A 20,021-nucleotide genomic window follows, 5' to 3' on the forward strand; every position below is an offset into this window, starting at 1 on the left:
TTGACGTGATCTTTGGTTTGAGTTTCCCTCTGTAAATCCTCCCCTGAAAAAAGGAGTTTATAAAAGTTATCACTGTAAGTACAGGATAGAAATTCAGATCAGATAGCTCTACTTTCTATGGAACATTATTTCCTCTCTCATTACTCAAAGCTGAAAATCCCCATCCCACACACTCTCCCTCCTCCCTGTGCTGAAATCCAAACCCATCGCATCATCTTTCAGTGGCCCGAAACCATGAGTGAAAGGGTGAGAGAGAGTGGGAGAGAGGGAGTGTGAGAATGAGTGTGAGAGAGTGAATGTGAGTACAGCAGTGCGCTCGGTGTGGAGAATGAAGTGGTAAACAATTTTACAACACCAAGTTATAGTCCAGCAATTTTATTTTAAATTCACAAGCTTTCGGAGGCTTCCTCCTTCCTCAGGTAAATGTTTACCTGAGGAAGGAGGAAGCCTCCGAAAGCTTGTGAATTTAAAATAAAATTGCTGGACTATAACTTGGTGTTGTAAAATTGTTTACAATTGTCAACCCCAGTCCATCACCGGCATCTCCACATCGAGAATGAAGTGGGGCAGGTGGAGCATGTTTCAGTGGGGCAGCAGTGATCATAATCTCATTAGGTTTAGAACAGTTATGGAAAAGGACAGGGGACAGTCAAATGTGAAAATTCTTAACTGGAGGAGGGCGAATTTCATGAGTTAAAAAGGGATCTTGTCCGTGTGGATTGGAATCAAAAATTGGCAGGCAGAACAGTAATTGAACAATGGGAGGCCTTCAAGGAGGAGTTGGTTTGGGTACAGAGTAGACAGATTCCCACGAGGAGGAAAGGAACAGCATCCAAAGCTCGAGCTCCCTGGATGACTGAAGATATGGAGATCACCATTTCTACTTCATTTACAGACGCTCCCTGACCGATCACCATTTCTACTTCATTTACAGACGCTCCCTGACCGATCAGTATTTCTCCTTCATTTACAGACACTCCCTGACCGATCACAATTTCTCCTGCATTTAGAAACGCTCCCTGACCGATCACCATTTCTCCTTCATTTACAGACGCTCCCTGACCGATCACCATTTCTCCTTCATTTACAGACGCTCCCTGACCGATCACCATTTCTCCTTCATTTGCAGACGCTCCCTGATTCGATGAGTCACGAGGTTTGACGCTGACACTGCGCATGCTCGGAGGCCGCGGGCCGTGTGTTGAGTTTCGGGTCTGATCTAAACCGGAGCCCCCGGAGTGTAGAGAGAGAGAGGAGAATGTTCACTGTTTGATATTCGGGCCCGGGGCCGCACTCGGGGTTTGTGAAGCCCCCGCCCCCTCCCCCGGGGTTTATTAACCCGCTCCCCCCGCCCATCTCTCACCTGTTGCCGACACGATCTCGGCCTCACTCCCCGCCCGCCGCGCATGCTCAGCTCACACTGCCCGGGTGATTGACGGGAGCTCCGGACCAATAGGAAGAGCGGAGAGGGGCTGGAGGACCGAGCGGGCGGTTGGTCCTCCAACCAATGGGAGTGGGTGAGGGGCGGGACTTGCGGCACCGAGTGGGCGGGGCTGAGCCCGGATCTCCCTCATTGGCTGAAACTCTGCATCAATTTTAAACCTGATTGATGTCAAACTCGAGGGAAAAACTGGACTTGAATAAAGGACAAAGAGGAGGGAATATTGGAGGGAATAACACAGTGTGGGGATAAAATGGATTAATTCAGGACAGACAGCAGGGATTATTGGAGGGAATAACACAGTGTAGGGATAAAATGGATTAATTCAGGACAGACAGCAGGGAATATTGGAGGGAATAACACAGTGTAGGGATAAAATGGATTAATTCAGGACAGACAGCAGGGAATATTGGAGGGAATAACACAGTGTAGGGATAAAATGGATTAATTCAGGACAGACAGCAGGGAATATTGGAGGGAATAACACAGTGTAGGGATAAAATGGATTAATTCAGGACAGACAGCAGGGATTATTGGAGGGAATAACACAGTGTAGGGATAAAATGGATTAATTCAGGACAGACAGCAGGGATTATTGGAGGGAATAACACAGTGTAGGGATAAAATGGATTAATTCAGGACAGACAGCAGGGATTATTGGAGGGAATAACACAGTGTAGGGATAAAATGGATTAATTCAGGACAGACAGCAGGGATTATTGGAGGGAATAACACAGTGTAGGGATAAAATGGATTAATTCAGGACAGACAGCAGGGAATATTGGAGGAAATAACACAGTGTGGGGATAAAATGGATTAATTCAGGACAGACAGCAGGGAATATTGGAGGGAATAACACAGTGTGGGGATAAAATGGATTAATTCAGGACAGACAGCAGGGAATATTGGAGGGAATAACACAGTGCAGGGATAAAATGGATTAATTCAGGACAGACAGCAGGGAATATTGGAGGAAATAACACAGTGTAGGGATAAAATGGATTAATTCAGGACAGACAGCAGGGATTATTGGAGGGAATAACACAGTGTAGGGATAAAATGGAATAATTCAGGACAGACAGCAGGGATTATTGGAGGAAATAACACAGTGTAGGGATAAAATGGAATAATTCAGGACAGACAGCAGGGAATATTGGAGGAAATAACACAGTGTGGGGATAAAATGGATTAATTCAGGACAGACAGCAGGGAATATTGGAGGAAATAACACAGTGTGGGGATAAAATGGATTAATTCAGGACAGACAGCAGGGAATATTGGAGGAAATAACACAGTGTGGGGATAAAATGGATTAATTCAGGACAGACAGCAGGGAATATTGGAGGGAATAACACAGTGTGGGGATAAAATGGATTAATTCAGGACAGACAGCAGGGATTATTGGAGGGAATAACACAGTGTAGGGATAAAATGGAATAATTCAGGACAGACAGCAGGGATTATTGGAGGAAATAACACAGTGTAGGGATAAAATGGAATAATTCAGGACAGACAGCAGGGAATATTGGAGGAAATAACACAGTGTGGGGATAAAATGGATTAATTCAGGACAGACAGCAGGGAATATTGGAGGAAATAACACAGTGTGGGGATAAAATGGATTAATTCAGGACAGACAGCAGGGAATATTGGAGGAAATAACACAGTGCAGGGATAAAATGGATTAATTCAGGACAGACAGCAGGGAATATTGGAGGAAATAACACAGTGTAGGGATAAAATGGATTAATTCAGGACAGACAGCAGGGATTATTGGAGGGAATAACACAGTGTAGGGATAAAATGGATTAATTCAGGACAGACAGCAGGGATTATTGGAGGAAATAACACAGTGTAGGGATAAAATGGATTAATTCAGGACAGACAGCAGGGATTATTGGAGGGAATAACACAGTGTGGGGATAAAATGGATTAATTCAGGACAGACAGCAGGGAATATTGGAGGAAATAACACAGTGTCGGGATAAAATGGATTAATTCAGGACAGACAGCAGGGATTATTGGAGGGAATAACACAGTGTGGGGATAAAATGGATTAATTCAGGACAGACAGCAGGGAATATTGGAGGAAATAACACAGTGTAGGGATAAAATGGATTAATTCAGGACAGACAGCAGGGATTATTGGAGGGAATAACACAGTGTAGGGATAAAATGGATTAATTCAGGACAGACAGCAGGGATTATTGGAGGAAATAACACAGTGTAGGGATAAAATGGATTAATTCAGGACAGACAGCAGGGATTATTGGAGGGAATAACACAGTGTAGGGATAAAATGGATTAATTCAGGACAGACAGCAGGGAATATTGGAGGAAATAACACAGTGTAGGGATAAAATGGATTAATTCAGGACAGACAGCAGGGATTATTGGAGGGAATAACACAGTGTAGGGATAAAATGGATTAATTCAGGACAGACAGCAGGGAATATTGGAGGAAATAACACAGTGTAGGGATAAAATGGATTAATTCAGGACAGACAGCAGGGATTATTGGAGGGAATAACACAGTGTAGGGATAAAATGGATTAATTCAGGACAGACAGCAGGGAATATTGGAGGGAATAACACAGTGTGGGGATAAAATGGATTAATTCAGGACAGACAGCAGGGAATATTGGAGGAAATAACACAGTGCAGGGATAAAATGGATTAATTCAGGACAGACAGCAGGGAATATTGGAGGAAATAACACAGTGTAGGGATAAAATGGATTAATTCAGGACAGACAGCAGGGATTATTGGAGGGAATAACACAGTGTCGGGATAAAATGGATTAATTCAGGACAGACAGCAGGGAATATTGGAGGAAATAACACAGTGTAGGGATAAAATGGATTAATTCAGGACAGACAGCAGGGAATATTGGAGGAAATAACACAGTGTAGGGATAAAATGGATTAATTCAGGACAGACAGCAGGGATTATTGGAGGGAATAACACAGTGTAGGGATAAAATGGATTAATTCAGGACAGACAGCAGGGATTATTGGAGGAAATAACACAGTGTAGGGATAAAATGGATTAATTCAGGACAGACAGCAGGGATTATTGGAGGGAATAACACAGTGTAGGGATAAAATGGATTAATTCAGGCCAGACAGCAGGGATTATTGGAGGGAATAACACAGTGTGGGGATAAAATGGATTAATTCAGGACAGACAGCAGGGAATATTGGAGGAAATAACACAGTGTAGGGATAAAATGGATTAATTCAGGACAGACAGCAGGGATTATTGGAGGGAATAACACAGTGTGGGGATAAAATGGATTAATTCAGGACAGACAGCAGGGATTATTGGAGGAAATAACACAGTGTAGGGATAAAATGGATTAATTCAGGACAGACAGCAGGGAATATTGGAGGAAATAACACAGTGTAGGGATAAAATGGATTAATTCAGGACAGACAGCAGGGAATATTGGAGGAAATAACACAGTGTAGGGATAAAATGGATTAATTCAGGACAGACAGCAGGGATTATTGGAGGGAATAACACAGTGTGGGGATAAAATGGATTAATTCAGGACAGACAGCAGGGAATATTGGAGGAAATAACACAGTGTAGGGATAAAATGGATTAATTCAGGACAGACAGCAGGGATTATTGGAGGGAATAACACAGTGTAGGGATAAAATGGATTAATTCAGGACAGACAGCAGGGATTATTGGAGGATAAACACAGTGTAGGGATAAAATGGATTAATTCAGGACAGACAGCAGGGAATATTGGAGGAAATAACACAGTGTAGGGATAAAATGGATTAATTCAGGACAGACAGCAGGGATTATTGGAGGGAATAACACAGTGTAGGGATAAAATGGATTAATTCAGGACAGACAGCAGGGATTATTGGAGGGAATAACACAGTGTAGGGATAAAATGGATTAATTCAGGACAGACAGCAGGGAATATTGGAGGAAATAACACAGTGTAGGGATAAAATGGATTAATTCAGGACAGACAGCAGGGATTATTGGAGGGAATAACACAGTGTAGGGATAAAATGGATTAATTCAGGACAGACAGCAGGGATTATTGGAGGAAATAACACAGTGTAGGGATAAAATGGATTAATTCAGGACAGACAGGGGGGAATATTGGAGGAAATAACACAGTGTAGGGATAAAATGGATTAATTCAGGACAGACAGCAGGGATTATTGGAGGGAATAACATAGTGTAGGGATAAAATGGATTAATTCAGGACAGACAGCAGGGATTATTGGAGGAAATAACACAGTGCAGGGATAAAATGGATTAATTGAGGACAGACAGCAGGGATTATTGGAGGAAATAACACAGTGTAGGGATAAAATGCAATGGATGTTGTGAAGATGGATTGTTAAAAAGTGTTTGATCAGATGCCGGACAGGAGGCTTGTTGATCAGATTAAAGCTCACGGTATTACAGGGAGTGGGTCAGTGTGGATGGGAAGTTTGATAAAGGGCAGAGTATTGGTTAATGGATGTTTTTCAGACTGTGGGGATGTAAACAGTGGTGTCCCCCAGGGGCAGTGTTGGGACCATTGCTCTTCTCAATATCGAGCAATGACCTGGGCTTGGGTACAAGGGCATAAGATCAACATTTCCTGACAGCATCAAGATAGGGAGCATTAAGAACTGTGAAGAGGAATTTTAGCAACTTCAGTGTGACATCGAAACATTAGGAACAGGAGTAGGCCATTCAGCCCCTCGATCCTGTTCCACCATTCAGTGAGATTGGTATCAGTGAGTATGGGATTGGTTTATATCAGACAGGAGGAGATTGGTGTCAGTGACTGTGGGATTGGTATATATCAGAGTGGAGGAGATTGGTGTCAGTGACTGTGGGATTGGTTTATATCAGAGTGGAGGAGATTGGTGTCAGTGACTGTGGGATTGGTTTATATCAGAGTGGAGGTGATTGGTGTCAGTGACTGTGGGATTGGTTTATATCAGAGTGGAGGAGATTGGTGTCAGTGACTGTGGGATTGGTTTATATCAGACAGGAGGAGATTGGTGTCAGTGACTGGGTTCAGGAACTGGAATTAGTGATTTAGCCCCTGAAGCCCACTCCGCCGTTCAATTGGATCAGGACTAATCTGTACCACAACTCCATTTACTCTTCTTTGCTTCATATCCCTTTCAACCCTCACACAACACAAATCTATCAATCTCAATATTGAAAATTTTAATTACCCCCAGCATCCACAGCCTTTCGGGGAGTTGAGCTTGAGATTTCCACCACCCTTTGTGTGAAAAATTGCCACCTTATTTTGCTCGTAAATGACCCAGCTCTAATTTTAACATTATCAAGAAGGTTGCAGATGGAGTACAATGTGGGGAAATGTGAAATTATTCACTTTGGTCGGAAGAATAGAAAAGCAGAATATTTTTTGAATAGGTGAGAGACTAAGAAATGTTGGTTGTTCAGAGAGATTTGGGTGTCCTTGTACACAGATCACAGAAAGTTAATATGCAGGTGCAGCAAACATTCAGGGAAGCAAATGGTATGTTGTCCTTTATTGCAAGGGGGTTGGAGTATAAGAGTAAGGGAGCCTTGCTGCAATTATATCGGGCTTTGGTGAGACCACACCTGGAGTACTGTGTACAGTTTTGGTCTCCTTACCTGAGGAAGGATATACTTGCCTTCGAAGGGGTGCAACGAAGGTTCACTAGATTGATTCCTGGGATGAGAGGGTTGTTGTGTGAGGAGAGAATGAGCAGAATGGCCCGATATTCTCTGGAGTTTAGAAGAATGAGAGGTGATCTCATTGAAACGTCTAAAATTCTTGGAGGGCTTGACAGGCTAGATGCTGAGAGGCTGTTTCTCCTTGCTGGAGAGTCTAGAACTAAGGGGCATAGTCTCAGGATAAGGGATCAGCCATTTAGGACTGAGATGAAGAAAAAATTATTCATTCAGAGGGTTGTGAATATTTGGAATTCTCTACCCCAGAGGGCTGTGGATGCTCAGTCATTGATTATATTCAAGAATGAGATCGAGAGATTTTGGGACACCGAGGGAATCAAGGAATCAGGCAGGAAAGTGGAGTTGAGGTAGAAGATCAGCCAGATTCTGACTGAATGGCAGAGCAGCCTCGAGGGGCCGTATGGCCCACTCCTGCTCCTATTTCTTATGCCCTCTTGTTCTGGATTCCCCTCCAGAAGAAATCATTTCTCTGTATCTACCTTATTGAATCATTTTATTATTTTAAACACCTCGATGAGGTCACATCTCAATGTTCTAAACTCATGGGAATAAAAACCAAGTTTATGCCACCTATCCTCCTAATTTAACTCTTTTAACCCCGGCATCATTCTGGTGAATCTGCACTGGACCTTTTCTAAGGCCGATTTATCTCTCCCTCGGTTCGGTGCCCAGTTCTCCAGGTGGGGTCTGACCAAGGTTCATTACAACTGAAGCATCACTTCTGTATTCCAACCCCACTCGAGATAAAGGTCAACATTCAATTAGACTTGTTGATTATTGTCAAGATTTGTGAGGAATTTGCAAAGAATTCGAGGGGATCGTAGAGTTGGGATTTTTCTTTATTCTGTCCACTCAAGGAGTTTGATAACAGACTTACTCCTTTGAATTTAGTGCTGGATTATTGGGCCTTGATGTGTTTACTTGTTTGTATTTTGTTAAATACATTTGCTGAGTGTATTTAAATTTAAGACGAGATTCCCAGGCCTGATGCTCTATTCACACATCGAAGGTGAGAGAGATGCTGTGGGACACACGATAAGTCCAGTAGCTGAAAGTGATTCACAGACTGGGTTTTGTGTTTAGTGATCCCGGGTACATTACTGATACCTTCCCTGGATCCCAAGGCTGGGAGAGGCACTCGGGAAGGACTGGGGAGCTGGGACTTGGCCATGAGAGTAATTGAAGGTATGAGAACTGAAATAATCTGCAGTGAGAAAGGAGAAAAGGCAAAATAATCGGTAATGAGGACATCAATTAGTCTCTTATCTTGAATTCATCAAGTAATTGACCCATTCTGTTTGAAACAAAGTGATTTATTTGACATCGATCCAGAATATTGAATTTCAGCCCAGTTATAGCGGTTATTAACATCAGCAGAAACAAATCCCAACTTCCAGAATGATGTTCTGCTGCTGAAACCCTCATCCGTGCCTTTGTTTACCTCCAGACTCGACTATTCCAATGCTCTCCAGGCCCGGCCTTCCACTTTACACCCTCCGTAAACTTAAACCCACAATCTCCAGATCAATAATCAGTCCCATTATTCATTGTGTCACTGGCCCAGGCTGTGGAGAACACGGAGCAGCTCCCACTCCCACAGCACTGTGGTATGAGCAGGTACCGAGTCAGCCTCAGTCATGAGCACTGGAATCCACGAGTCCGGGTGTGTCAAAGGTGCACGGTGAACAATCACCAAAGTGAAACATTTTTGCCGCTTCCCTTCGATACCTCAGCTGGTCGAGCGACAAGACTGTCGTGGAAAATAAGACAAAGTCATCCTTCCGTCATTTGTTCAATTCCTGCTCGAAGGAGAACGCGTGATTTTGCAATAAGCAGCAATTAGTTCAAGGTCGCTCTCTGAACTTTACAGGCACCTCACAGATTAACATGTTGCCATGAAGGCACAGGACGCCTCTTTTCCTTTCTCAAACCTGAAAACTTTCTGTGTCTGCCCAAACAAGGCTGCTCTGCCTCTGCTCATCACCAGGGAGCGCTTTTGAGCAGCAATACTTCAAAACACTCAGCTCTCGCTTTCAGGCAAAAGAAGTCTTCGATCAGCACCGGACTCCACGAGTCTGAACGTGTCAACAGGCGCACGGTGAACAATCACCAAAGACAGCACTGTTTATCACTTCCCTTCGATAGCTCAGCTGGTAGAGCGGAGGACTGTAGTGAATAAAACAAAATAAAGTCATCCTTAGGTCGCTGGTTCAATTCCGGCTCGAAGGAGCGAGTGTGATTTTGGAATAAGCAGCAATTACCTCAAGGTCACTCTCTGAACTTCACAGGCAGCTCACAGATTAACATGTTGCCACTCAGGCACAAGACACCTCTTCTCCTTTCCAAAACCGAAAAGCTTTCTGTGTCTGCCCGAGCACGGCTGTTTCACTCGAGCATTTCCCTCTGCTCACCAGCAGGGAGTGCCTTTGAGCAGCAACACTTGAAATCGCCCTCAATTTCAGGCAAAATGGTCTTCGATCAGTCAGTCAGTCAGGGCTCTCGCTGCTCCTCGAGCTCGGGCGGCTGTTGCTTTCCGGTGACCTCGTCTTCCTTCCGAAGGCTCGGGCTCTTCTCAGCATCACTCATGATTACTGCGGCTTCCCGTTCTGCTGTTCCTCACTTGCTGATGCTCGATACCGCCGATTGGAGCAAAGTATTTAATATATTCAGGGAGCGGCAACCCAAGGCAAGATTTCTCTGCTGGTCTTGGAGCAGCTTGAAGGCGAGTGTGAGGCAGGAACTGTGAGGGGCGATTTACAAACAGCAAACGAGGAATTAGCTCAACTGGTGGAGCGCTCACTTGGCCTGTGAGAAGTAGCGGGATCGTTGATTATATTCTCCACTCACCGTTTGTCTTGGGGCAATTATACAGAAACAAGAGTGTTGTCAGTGAGTCCATCGCCCATGGACTTCCTAAACTTCACTGTGTGTTTGGGTACAGAGAGATCAAGGGGCAGTGAATCTTTTGATGTGCTGCAGTAAGCAAAAGTTCTTGATTTTGCGATGCAGCAAAGATGGAAAGATGAGGTGAGAGATGGAAAAAAAGCTTCGTAATCCTTGATACCTTCTCTGAAGATTGAATTCAGGACCTTCAGATTATGACACTGATGCACTGCTTGCTGCACTGAGAAGGCACTTACCAGGTATGGAGCCAGGCAGCACCACCAAGTAGGACAGCTTGCAAGGTATTGAAGGCCATAAAATTTTGCATAAAAAAATCCAAGCCAGGTAGGAATCGAACCGAATGCGTTATCCATTGCACCACTGGCCCAGATTATAACGAATTAGTAGCAGTGGGAGGCAGTGGGCATGGCGGAGGTACTAAATAAATACATTGCATCTGTCTTTCCCAAGGAAGAAGACGCTGCCAGAGTGTCAGTAAAGGAAGATGTAGTTGAGACACTGGATTGGCTAAAAATTTAGAAAGAGGAGGTACTGGAAAGACGAGCTGTGCTTAAAGTAGATACGTCATCTGGTCTGGATGGGATGCATCCTCGGTTGCTGAGGGAAGTAACGGTGGAAATTGCAGAGGTACTGGCAAAAAACCTCCAAACATCCTTAGATATGGGGGTGATGCCAGAGGACTGGAGAATTGCAAATGTTACACTCCTGTTCAAGAAAGGGTGAAAGAAAAAATCCAGCAACTGCTAACCAGTCAGTTTAACCTCGGTAGTGGAGAAAGTTCGAGCAACGATAATCCGGGACAGAATTAGCAGTCACTTGGACAAGGATTAGGGAAAGGCAGCACGGATTTGTTGAAGGCAAATCGTGTTTAATTAACTTGATACAGTTTTTTGATGAGGTAACAGAGAGTAGATGAGGGCAATGCAGTTAATGTGGTGTGTATGGACTTCGAAAAGGCATCAGATAATGTGCCGCATAATGGGTTTGTCATCAAGATTGAAGCCCATGGAATAAAAGGGGCAGTAGCAGCATGGATACAGAATTGGCTAAATAACAGGAAACAGAGTGTAGAGGTGAACGGTTGTTTTTCGGAATGGAGGGAGGTGTACAGTGGTGTTCCCCAGGGGTCGGTGCTGGGACCACTGCTTTCCTTGATATTATGTGGAGATGCCGGTGATGGACTGGGGTTAACAATTGTAAACAATTTTGCAACACCAAGTTATCGTCCAACGATTTTATTTTTAATCCCACAAGCTTTCGGGGGCTTTCCCCTTCCTCAGGCGGTGTGGAAAACTTCTTTACATAGGGAGTAGGCAGTCTGTGGAATTCACTTCCACGGTTAGTGTTTGGGGCACACAGTTCTGTAATGACAAGTGGTCCTCATGTTTTTATCCAAGACAGGCCTCAGCCCAGTCATTTACTCCAAATGTTGGTGCAATTGTTCAAGCTCAGAGGTGCCAGGTATCGGGAGCAGCAGTAGCTGTAAATAAAATCTAAATGTAAGTAAATACCAATATAGTTCATCTTCATCTATTTCGAGTTTAATAACTTTTGCTGAATGTGGCCCAGGCCAAGTGCCAGGATATCGGGTCAGGTTCACCATAGGAAATGAGTTTGACATCCCTGAGATAGACAATGTGAACCGGATTACCCTCATCCACTAACCCAGCAACTTCTTCAAAAAACTCAAGCAAGTTTGTAAGACACCATTTTCTTTCCCAGAAGCCGTGTTGAGTATCTCTAATGGCCCCTTCTCTTTCCCCGTGATCATAAACAGCATCTCTTAGGATCCCTTCAAGCATCTTCCCTCTGATCGAGGTCACACTGATGGGCCTGTCATTCCCCGGCTCTGATTTGTCCCCTTTAATGAAAATGGGAACTCCGTGAGCTTCCTTCCAATCTCAGGGGACAATCCCTGACTCTATTGAGCTGTTGAAGATACAGGCAAGGGGCTCACAGAGCACCCGTCCCATCTCTTTAAACACCCGGGGGTGGATATCATCTGGACCTGGAGCACAATGCATTTTGAGAGTTCATATTTTATCCAAAGTGACATCCCATTCTATTTTAATATTTATGATGTTATTGTTGACAGCACATCCCACAGCTGGAATCTGAGCCTCATCCACAGGAGTGTAGACTGATGAGAAATAGTCATTCAACAGCTCTGCCATAGCCCGGGAATCTGTCCTGAACTGTCTTTCAGTGGCCCTAAAGCATCTTTAATGGTCTTCTGACTCCTGACGTAGCTGGAAAGACATTTGCTATTATTCTCAGAATTGGGCACCATCTTCTTTTCCAAAGATCTGAGCTTCTCTAATGGCTGCTTTTGTCTCCCTCGATTGTGGGTGATATTTGACCCAATTCTCCTGTAAACTGAATTCATCCTGATCCGATCTGGGTTAAATGTAAGACAGTTCGGGGAGTCAGGAATCATTCACCGCTAGACCCACACTGAGAGGTAAAACCCCAGACGGTTCCTTAGTAAGGATTCCTCTGGTACCTCAGCATATCTTTGTCAGCTATCTCACAGTCCACTCCTGGAGGCCCCACTCCCTGAGCCTACAACCTTCAGCAGGGTCAGTGGTGGAGTTCCGCAGTGGGAGTGATCCCAGAGTAACTGTCGGGATCGCCCCCACCCTGTGGATGGTCCGGATCGTGTATTTTTAGTGATCCTGGTGTCTAACACGCACACATCAATAAAACCGGGAATTCTGGAACACACTGCAGGACCTTCTTTATCTGGAGATCGAATGACTGTTGTATAATTGTACCAGCAGTTAACAGGCTCCTGGGAACTCCTCCCTCTGCTATTTTGATGCAGACTTTAACCCATTTATTTTAAATGGGTTTATTTTAAATGAGTTAACGCCTGCCTTAAATGGTGGACTCAGGACAGTCACACAAACAGGTTAAATCTTCATAGAATAATTACCACAGTCATTTTTAGACTGGACGCCGCACGGTGACTTTGCTGTCATTGAAGAGAGACGAGAAAGACCAAAGTGCCGTTTGCCCCTCTCAGTGTGGCCCTGAAGGACTGTGTCCAGGCTGAAGTTCTGTTCCCACCGGACGATCCTCCCCCCAGATTGTCCTTTCTGAGCTCCAGTCAGGTGATGCTAAACACTCAGGTGGGAAAGACCAAAATCTACAACAAGGTGTTTAAAACAAAGCTGATTTATTTCACAAATATCCTGAATATTAAACTCCAGCCCAGTTATCGGGGTGATGAACATCAGGAGAAACAAACCCCAACTGTCAGAATGAACATGGTTCAGTCCTGGATGTGATTAACAGCAGAATCCAACCCCTGCAGTCATATGTGAACTCGCTGGTGTCTCAGCACGTGTGATGACTGAGTGAATCCCTTCCCACACACGGAGCAGGTGAACAGTCTCTCAACCAATGGGCATGCGTTGATGTGTCAGCAGTTCATTTCTGCTTTTAAAGCTCTTCTCACAGTCACTGAGTTAAAAGGTCACTCAATAGTGTCAACAAGTGGATGTTTCAGAAGGTGGGATGAATTCGTGAATCCCTTCCCACACACGGAGCAGGTGAACAGTCTCTCCCCAGTGTGAGTGCGTCGATGTCTCAGCGGATCATTTCTGATTTTAAATCTTTTCTCACAGTCAGAACATTGAAAGGTCTCTCTTCAGTGTGAACTCGCTGGTGTGACAGAAGGAGGGATGACCGAGTGAATCTCTTCTTTCACACAGAGCAGGAGAACGGCCTCTCCCCAGTGTGAACTCGCTGGTGAGTGCGTTGGTGTTTCAGCAGATTAAATTTGCTTTTAAACCTCTTCTCACAGTCAGAACATTTAAAAGGTCTCTCCCCAGTGTGAACTCGCTGGTGTGTCAGCAGGGCAGATGACTGAGTGAATCCTTTCCCACACACGGAGCAGGTGAACGGCCTCTCCCCAGTGTGAGTGCGTTGGTGTTTCAGCAGATTAAATTTGCTTTTAAACCTCTTCTCACAGTCAGAACATTTAAAAGGTCTCTCCCCAGTGTGAACTCGCTGGTGTGTCAGCAGGGCAGATGACTGAGTGAATCCTTTCCCACACACGGAGCAGGTGAACGGCCTCTCCCCAGTGTGGGTGCGTTGGTGTCTCAGCAGTTCAATTTTGCTTTTAAATCTCTTCTCACAGTCAGAACATTTGAAAGGTCTCTCCCCAGTGTGAACTCGCTGGTGTTTCAGCAGGTCGGATGACTGAGTGAATCCCTTCCCACACAAGGAGCAGGTGAACGGCCTCTCCCCAGTGTGACTGCGTCGATGAGTTTCCAGCTCTGAAGGGTAATTGAATCCCTTCCCACAGTCCCCACATTTCCACGGTTTCTCCATGGTCTAGGTGTCCTTGTGTCTCTCCAGGTTGGACGATCAGTTGAAGCCTCGTCCAAGCACAGAACCCGTGTACGGTTTCTCCCCTCTGTGAATGGTGCGATGTTTTTTCTGGCTGTGCAACTGGTTAAAGCTCTTTCCACAGTCAGTGCACTGGAACACTCTCACTCGGGTGTGTGTGTCTCGGTGCTTTTCCACTCACACTGATGTTTGAAATCTTCTCCCACGGATAGAACAGACAAACATTTCTCCTTCCACTTTCAAAGGCCGATGATATTCAGGTCCTGATGAATCAAGTGACTCTGTCAGATCTTGACGTGATCTTTGGTTTGAGTTTCCCTCTGTAAATCCTCCCCTGTAAAAGGAGTTTATAAAAGTTATCACTGTAATTGCAGGATAGAAATTCAGATCAGATAACTCTACTTTCTATGGAACATTATTTCCTCTCTCATTCCTCAAAGCTGTAAATCCCCGTCCCACACACTCTCCCTCCTCCCTGTGCTGAAATCCAAACCCATCGCATCATCTTTCAGTGGCCCAAAACCATGAGTGAAAGGGTGAGAGAGTGAGTGAGTGTGAGAGCAGCAGTGGGCTCGGTGTGGAGAATGAAGTGGGGCAGGTGGAGCATGTTTCAGTGGGGCAGCAGTGATCATAATCTCATTCGGTTTAGAACAGTTATGGAAAAGGACAGGGGACAGTCAAATGTGAAAATACTTAACTGGAGGAGGGCAAATTCCAGTGAGTTAAAAAGGGATCTTGTCCAGGTGGATTGGAATCAAAAATTGGCAGGCACTACAGCGCCTGCGCACTGGGCTCCACTGATTCAGACAGGGCACAATCTGCACCGCGCTGCATGCTGGATGATGCAGCCGCCATTGATGATCTTAATATCAGGCCGGAAAACAAAAACATTGGAAGCAGACAATTCAAGTGTTTAATTTATTTTCTAAATAATTCAATCATTCAATTCATTTCATAAATAATTGAATAGTTCAATTCATTAAATAATCAATTCTTTAATTTATTACATAAAAAATTAGTGTTTAATTTATCATAGAAATAATTCAATAGTTTAATTCATTATATAAATATTCCTTCGTTTAATTTATTATATAAAGAACTCAATATTTAGGTGAATTATTTATATAATAAATTAAACACGAGACTTCTTTATGTAATAAAGTCAACAATTGATTATTTATATAATAAATGAAACACTTGATTATTTATATAATAAATGAAACACTTGATTATTTATATAATAAATGAAACACTTGATTATTTATATAATGAATGAAACACTTGATTATTTATATAATGAATAACGTTTTGAAATTCTTCATTCAATAAATTAAATAATGGATTATTAATATGATTAAATAAACACTTGAATCTTTGTATGATAAGTTAAACCTGTGAATTAATTATACAATTTAAACACTTGACCTCTTTATATAATAATTTTAACACTTGGATTATTTATATAATAAACTAAACAATATAATTGGTTATTTATATAATAAATTTAACACTTGTGTGATTTATGTAATAAATTAAGCTGTTGAATTATTTATATAATAAATTAAACACAAATTATTTGTATAATGAATTAAACCATTGTTTCTTCATAGAATAAATTTAACACTTGAATTATTTATATAATAAATTAAACAATTGATTTTTTTATATAATAAATTAGACATGCATTATTATATAATAAATTAAACTATTGAATGATTTGGATATTTAATTTATTATGAAAATAATTCAATAGTTTAATTTAACAACTGACGTAGTTATGTAAGAAATTAAACAAATGATTATTTATATAATGAATTAAACTATTGAATTATTTATATAATAAATGAAACAGTTGAATTATTTAGATAATAAATTAAACAAATGAAGTATTTACGTAATAAATTATACACTTGAATGCTTCATATAATAAATTAAACACTTGTTTATTTGTATAATAAATTCACAAATTGAATTATTTATACAATAAATTAAACGGAGCTATTTATATAGTAAATTATACACTTCAATTATATAATTAAACTACTGAATTATTTATCAAATATATCAATTTAATTATTCATATAATAAATTAAACAATTCAATAATTTACATAAAAATTAAACGCTTGAATTATTTATAAAATATTAAACAATTGAACTATTTACATAATAAATTTAGCTGTTGAATTTTTTATACAATAAATTAAACTCGGTTATTTACATAATAAATTAATCAATCGAATAATTTAAACTATTGAATTCACTTTATAATAAATGAAACATTTGAAGTATTCATATAATAAATTAAACACTTGAAAACAATTTGATTATTGATATAATAAAATAAGCATTTATTTAATGAATTAAAATATTGAGTTATTTATTTTACATTTTAAACTTTTCAATTATTTATATAATAAATGAAGCCAGCTTGGACAAAATGGAGGCAAGCGCAGAGTCCGTATTGGACAAAATGGCGGCCGGCGCGGCCACCATCTTGGAAAAAATGGCAGCAAGCACGGCCGCCATCTTGGAAAACATGGCGGCAGGCGCGGCCGACATCTTGGATAAAATGGCGGCAAGCACGGCCACCATCTTGGAAAAAATGGCCGCCGCCGTCATCTTATCAGATGGCGGCAAGAGGCCGACAGAGTGTCGCCAGTGATCCCGCAGTGACCCCAGAATGTCCCAGTGACCCCAGAGTGATGCCGGGATCCCAGCGTGCACCCAGTCAGCCCAGAGTGAGGCCAGGGTGCAGCCGGGGATCCCAGAGCGATGCCAGAGCGGCGGCCTTTGCGTTTGGGCCGCCACAACAACCACCACCACAACTGTACTGTACGTGTACAGCACAGAGTGGGTAAAAGGGAACGATTCACTCCTGTCTGGGACTGTACGGCCCGTGTGTGTCTCAGTGTCAGCTCCTGTACGTGTACAGCACAGAGTGGGTAAAAGGGAACGATTCACTCCTGTCTGGTACTGTACGGCCCGTGTGTGTCTCAGTGTCAGCTCCTGTACATGTACAGTACACAGTGGGTAAAAGGGAACGATTCACTCCTGTCTGGTACTGTACGGCCCGTGTGTGTCTCAGTGTCAGCTCCTGTACATGTACAGTACACAGTGGGTAAAAGGGAACGATTCACTCCTGTCTGGTACTGTACGGCCCGTGTGTGTCTCAGTGTCAGCTCCTGTACATGTACAGCACACGGTGGGTAAAAGGGAACGATTCACTCCTGTCTGGTACTGTACGGCCCGTGTGTGTCTCAGTGTCAGCTCCTGTACATGTACAGCACACGGTGGGTAAAAGGGAAGGATTCACTCCTGTCTGGTACTGTACGGCCCGTGTGTGTCTCAGTGTGAGCTCCTGTACATGTACAGCACACAGTGGGTAAAAGGGAACGATTCACTGAGAGATTGCAATGTTGAGTGTAACGGTTATTTGAGGGGTTCAGTCCCTAAACGGGCTGTGTTTTGACAGACACTTTTTACAGTAAGGAGTTGAGTTTAGTTTAGGGAGGTGGGTACAATCCGTGTCTGGGACTCACTGGCCCTGTGAAATATTGAATTTTGCTCACAATATGGTGTGTTTGGATCAATGGGGGACAAGGTTTAACTGCACTGGGCTGGATTGTTTTATAAATCTCTCATTGACTGGGTCTTTCCGACCAGGATGGGAGCTGCTTCTCTCTCTCTCTCTGTAAACACCCTGAGGCAGTGAAACACTCTCTGACAAACTGTTCACAGGAACCAACCCATCAGACATGGGGAATAGACAAATACCTGGGACTGGAAATGAGCCTCCCACCAACAGAGCAGAGAGAAGGAGGAAATCATCACACCTTCAAGATCTGGATCGGTTTTGTCATTGGAGCAGGTTCTGGTTAATTTTACTGCTTTAAAGTTATGTTATGGGACCAGTGAGACTGAGACACACACACACACTGTACAGTCAGGAGACACGTGTCCCTTGCACAGACATTGGGTTTGAATTGAGCTGAGCTGTGCCACAAATGAATATGGGATTAAAATCTCAAATTCCAATCAGTTTGCTCCCGAGCTTCCCCATGTGTCTGTGTGGTTCCATTACAATACAATTTCACATGGGGGCCCAAAATGGCTTCGGAATTAACACTATTTCTTTCTGAGTTGTCAGTGACCTTTTCAAAAATTAAACTTCAAACTAAGAAAACATTTGGAGGCTGTTTTCACATTTCGGCCCTCTGCGTGCTGCAGGACGCTCCCTGAAAGAGCTTTTAATTTCAATTAAGACCCGAGATATGTCACATTGTCAGCCTCTGAATAATAGTTTGATCCACTTTGTGTTATTTCTGAAAAGTTGCACTTGCAATGAACGAAGGGAGGAATTTGGGCTCGAACAGATGCTGATATTCTGGCATGACGGAGCTGGGCAGAGATGAGCGATTGGGTCAACAGCATTCCTGCCCTCCCCACCATCTAATTTAACTTATATTTTTGTATTGCTAGAAACAGCATGTAAGGGGTTAACTCCTGATACCATATAAAGTTTGTTACTGTGTGTCTCAGTGTCAGCTCCTGTACATGTACAGCACATGGTGGGTTAAAGGGAACGATTCACTCCTGTCTGGTACTGTACGGCCCGTGTGTGTCTCAGTGTCAGCTCCTGTACATGTACAGTACATAGTGGGTAAAAGGGAACGATTCACTCCTGTCTGGTACTGTACGGCCCGTGTGTGTCTCAGTGTCAAAGGTGTGAGAGGTCGAGACAGAGAGAGGGTGACAGAGATAGAGAGAGAGAGAGAGAGTAACAGCGAGAGAGAGAGAGAGAGAGAGAGAGAGAGACAGATTGCGAAAAACACAGCGGGAGAGTGGGAGATAGGCAGAGAGACAGCGAGGGGGACAGATAGGTCGTGAGAAAAACAGAGAGAGAGAGAAAGAGAGCGAGGGGGAGAGAGAGAGAGAAAAAGTCAGAGAGGGGAAGAGAGGCCGAGAGAGAGAGAGGGGGATAGAGAGGGAGAGGAGGAGAGAGAGAGAGAGAGAATGATGGAGAGAGAGATAGAAAGAGAGCGAGAGAGAGACAGAGAAAAAGGCAAAGACAGGGCGAGAGAGGCAGAGAGAGAGAGACAGAGAGAGGGGTAAAGAGGCAGAGGGAGAGAGAGGGACAGAGAGAAGGGGAGAGAGGCAGAGAGAGACAGAGGCAGAGACAGAAAAAGACAGAGAGAGTGGGGGGAGAGAGAGAGAATAACAGAGAGAGGCAGAGAGATAGAGAGAGAGAAAGAGAGAGAGAGAAAATGACAGAGAGGGGAGAGAGGCAGAGAAAGACAGCGAACAGAGGGTGAGAGAAAAAGACAGAGCGAGGGGGAGAGAGAGTGTGAGGGGGTCTCCTGCCAGAAAGCGGGACTTGTGTCGGTGAGGGTCCTGCAGGGTGTTTGGGTGATGTGCCTGTCATGGTTGAATAGCTGCCAGTGTGTGTGACCTGTGAGTTGTGGGTGTGCGGCTTGCAACAGTGGTAATGTGTGAGGGTGAGAGGAAGCATCTGATTGAAAGAGTTTTTTGGTGGGTGGGAGATGGGGGCCCCCCTTGCTGTTGAGAAGCCATTAAACAGCCCAGAGAGGCCTGGCTGCTCG

General features: G+C 43.4%; 1 non-coding gene across 1 annotated transcript; it reads left to right on the top strand.

Annotated features, from left to right (window-relative positions):
* Window positions 1-9,294: 9,294 nt before the first annotated feature.
* trnay-gua (transfer RNA tyrosine (anticodon GUA)) lies at window positions 9,295-9,388 on the top strand. The gene is made up of 2 exons: window positions 9,295-9,331; window positions 9,353-9,388. It is a non-coding gene; the product is annotated as a tRNA-Tyr (tRNA).
* The last annotated feature ends 10,633 nt before the right edge of the window (window positions 9,389-20,021 follow it).

The sequence above is a fragment of the Heptranchias perlo genome, unplaced genomic scaffold, assembly GCF_035084215.1.
Source record: "Heptranchias perlo isolate sHepPer1 unplaced genomic scaffold, sHepPer1.hap1 HAP1_SCAFFOLD_1132, whole genome shotgun sequence".
Taxonomy (NCBI): Eukaryota; Metazoa; Chordata; class Chondrichthyes; order Hexanchiformes; family Hexanchidae; genus Heptranchias; species Heptranchias perlo.